This window comes from Aedes albopictus, chromosome 2, assembly GCF_035046485.1.
Source record: "Aedes albopictus strain Foshan chromosome 2, AalbF5, whole genome shotgun sequence".
In the NCBI taxonomy this organism is placed as follows: domain Eukaryota; kingdom Metazoa; phylum Arthropoda; class Insecta; order Diptera; family Culicidae; genus Aedes; species Aedes albopictus.
The window spans coordinates 514,647,162-514,651,344 of record NC_085137.1 but is presented as its reverse complement, the minus strand read 5'-3'; positions in this window follow the sequence as shown (position 1 = coordinate 514,651,344).

Genomic DNA, 4,183 nt, shown 5'->3' with positions numbered 1-4,183 from the left:
TGTTCTCGCGGGGATTGCTTCAAGAATTCGTTCCAAGATTCCTTTGAAAACTTCTCTCATATTTCCGTCAGGCAGGCTTGTCCGCACTGAGCGCGTGAAAATTCTGCTCTTTGGATTTACACCACCAAAATAATAATAAATTTGCAATTGTTCCATCTCATCTGATAGAAGGATGTTGAAATATCCACAACATCATTTCGAACTGTCAAAAAACCTCACCGCAGAGTTACAAACAGCGTTCAAACTGAAATTCCCTAGAGTGTTTTCAACCCGGCTGAAAATCACTTTACGCGCTCACTGTTGCTCTGGGGTGAGATTTTTCGACAGTTTGAAATATCATTATGAATATTAAACCATTCTTCTATCAGATGAGATGGAAAGATTGCAAAGATTGCAAGATTGCAGCTCTATGCGAGATTTCTCTCGGAATTCCTTCTGAAACTTCTTCGGGCATTCTTTCTGAGATTCTTCCAGGAACCCTACAAAAACTTCTTTCAGGATTCCTCAAAATACTTCTTCGGGATTTTTCCAGGGGCTCCTTCCAGAATTGTTTCAGGAAATACTTCTGAGATTGCTTCAAGAATTCCTTCCGAAATTTCTATGGCAATTCAACCGGAAACTTCTTCCGAGATTCTTCCAGGAACTACTTCCTGGATTCTGTCAGGGATTGCTTCTGGAATTTCTCCAGGGACTTCTTCGTGGATTTTTTCGGGAGCTTCTTCCCGGATTCTTTTTGGAACTCTTTCTTAGATTCCTCTAGAATCACATTCTGTCAAGTTCTCCTGAAACTCTTTAAGAAACTGCTCTTAGGTTTTCTTCAGGAACTCTTTCCAGAATTCATCAAGGACCTCTTTTCTCAAAGATTTCCATTTGGCGCTGTCCATAAACTACGTAGACTTTTTTTCGGCCATCTGAGACCCCCCCTCCCTCTCGTAGACTTTTGTTCATATAAAATTTTCGAAATTTGTATGAAGCGTAGACTTTGGCCAGACCCCCCCCCCCCGTTCCCCCCTCCCTAAGAGTCGACGTAGTTTATGGACAGGCCCTTTGCAATTCCTGCAGATCCTTCTGAAATTCCTCTGAAAGTTCATTCTGAAATTCTTTCCAATATTTCTAACGAAAACCCTTCAGGAGTTTATTTAGGAGCGTTTTTCCCCTGCAGTTTTTGTTTATGAATTTCCGCATTTAGTTCCTACTGGAATTCTTTGAGAAAATACTCCAGCGCGTTCCTTCAGGTTTTCATCAGAAGCTATTAGGAGAATCTCGGATGGATTCAAGAAACTCCATGAGAAATCCCAGAAGAGATCCCTTGAAGTCCCAGAAGGAATCTCAGAAGAAGTTTATGAGATGGAACCTGTTAGGAATCTCAGAAGATAGTTCTGGATGGATCCCAGAGGGAACTTCAGAAGGAACCTCAAAAAGAATCTCAGATATAGTTTCCTGAGGAATCACAGAAGGAAATCCTAAAGGGATCCTAGAAAAAAAAAATTGTGGATAAATTATGGCAGGAATGCCTGGAGAAATCTCATGGTAAAATATAGGGGTAATCTTGAGAGGAATAATCCTAGAGGGATCTCATAATCAATTTGTTGAGAAATTAAACCAAAAAAGAAATTTCTTTATTAATTCAAGAAAAAATCGCAGTTGAGATTCATAAGCAATACCAATATTTCTGTTGGAATACCATAATGAAATCCCAGAGGAATCCCGAAACAAACCTCCTGGAAGTCCTTCAAAAAAAAGCCCTTCAGCGAATACTTTAGAAGAACCCTGGAGAAATCTCCTGAAAAATTCAGGATATTTTTTTTTTGGTGATTTCTGGTGAAATAAATGAAGGCCTCCATAAAAAGAAGTCTTTAGATGGATTCCCGGAAAAATATGTGAATAAATTTGCGGTAGAATTTCGGGAGGAACTCCAGGAGAAATTCCTGAAGGAATTCTTAAAGGAAATTCTAGAAGAATTCCTCCGAAATTCCTTAGATAAATTACTGGATGAATTTACGGAGTCATTCTAGGAGGAATTTTCGGAGAAATTCAAACAGAAATAGCAGTACACATCCATAGAGAAGCTCCTGTAGAAATTCCTGAGAAAAGTTTTGCAGGAATTTTCACAGAAATCCCAGCGGGTACCGCAGTAGGAACGCTCGAAAAACAAATCTAAGGGATATATGGTATAGGTTACCCTTATTAAGTATGTGGCTCCCATTTTCATCCTACGAAAAACAAACGATTGAAGCGCTGTTTGTTTTTTTTTCTTATTTTTGTATTTGTTAGAAGTGAGCACTAATGAAAACAAAAAGAACGGAATCAATCGGTGTCGTAATCGCTTATTTTCGAATAGGATGAATATGGGAGCGTGAGATAACTGATGGCTCACATACCCTATTTGAATTGATTTTTATATTTTTTTAAAGAATTTCGGGAGGAATTTTAAGAAAAACACCAGCAGAAATTTACTGGAAATTTCCAGTAGAAACTCCAAGAGGAATCGCAGCAAGATGTTCTGGATTAATCCCACAATGAATTCCTTAGGGGTTTTCAAAAGAATTCTTGGAGAAATCCCAAAAAGTTTTTTTAATCTTTTTTGAATTTTAGAGATAGAAGAGGTACCGCAAAATGGGGTGACTTTGATAGTTTTTAGCGTATTTTCTTATTATTTTTCCATGTAACAGTACTTCCCCTACTTTTATATTTTTAAAACAAGTACCGGGGTATCAGTTATCAATTGCAATTGAGAGATTTGATGATTTTAAATATTTTGGGTGACTTTGAGTTTTTCATATGAGCGAGATTCAGATTTTCATTTTGGGGTAACTTTGATAGTGCCATGAAAAACACATGAAATCTTAAAAATAATCAAATATTGAAATCTTAGGAGAATGAACATGATGAGAGAAGCCTTGTGGAATATACTAGAGAGATTTTTTCAAATCAAAACATTGATTTTTTACTAAATTTTAACTATAAAAATGAGTTTGTGGAATACTGAGTGAAAAACACAGTGAATTAAGCTATCAAAAATCATTATCTTTGTAAAAATATATCGCAAACGGTACATCAACATATGATTGCATGCTATTCATGGTGAGTTTTCTTTTTTGGGTATGTTTTTATGTTCTATTGACAAATTTTGAATAACACAGATTTATCTACATGAAATAACAAGGGCATTGCATACTTTTAGTGTATGGAGATTTATGTCCCAATTTACAAAATTGAGTCCAGTTGGCAAAAACGCACTTCGTTAAGAGATTCAAGGCCAGATTTTGAATCTACTATAATGGATCTACCGAGAATAAGAGGCCATTCATTGAAAAAATAGTTGAAACAGAGCTGTACAGCAGATTGTTTGAAAGGTTTGACAAATAACAGAAATATCATCAATTTTTATGTTTAGCCCAAAAAGTTAAATATAAACTCGGTTTTATTGAAAATTTGTTTAAGATGGACTTTGCCTTTTTCTTAACTGGTTAAACTAGTTATAAGGTAAACTATACCATGCCTGTCGCACTATCAAAGTTACCCGCATTATCAAAGATACCCCATTTTACGGTATTTCACAATTCAAAATAGAATTTATGGAGGAATCGTAGTAGGCATCGTCGCGATCGGATGTGCTTTCAATCGCTTGTCACGTTTTCCTTCGCGTTCCTGAAAAAAAAAAATACTTCCGCTGGTGGATCAATCGGTATTACGTTATCCGGAAAGTTTTTTCGCTTGTTAAAGTTCGTCTCTTCATTAGGAGCAGCAAAGTTTCGCGCGTTGGCTTTGCTAGATTTTTGCGATTTTTTTTTCTCTTCTCTCTGCGGGGCTCCGACGACGGGACGAGTGTGCGCGCGCCGTGGTTGAGTCGGTTCCGCATTTTTCGCTTCCCTTCGGCGCTAGTTTCTAATACACTTTTAGTTGATAATAAATATTTTCTTTCATTTTTTGCATTTACACAAAAGAGTGAAAAATGTTAGTTCGGGTTCGCCGGTCGAGAAAAAATCCGGGCGCCGACAAGGGAGTCGCGTTCAGTGTATTTCTGTGTGGAATATACTAAAGGTTTCTGCTCCCTAGTAGAGTGGAGACGCGCGATAGAATTTTCTTTTTGGCTAGTTCTTGCGTCGAAAAGTGGTCGGTTGTTAACGGCGGTTTGTGTATATTGATCCATTGTCAAATCATATCACCAACCATAGGTGAC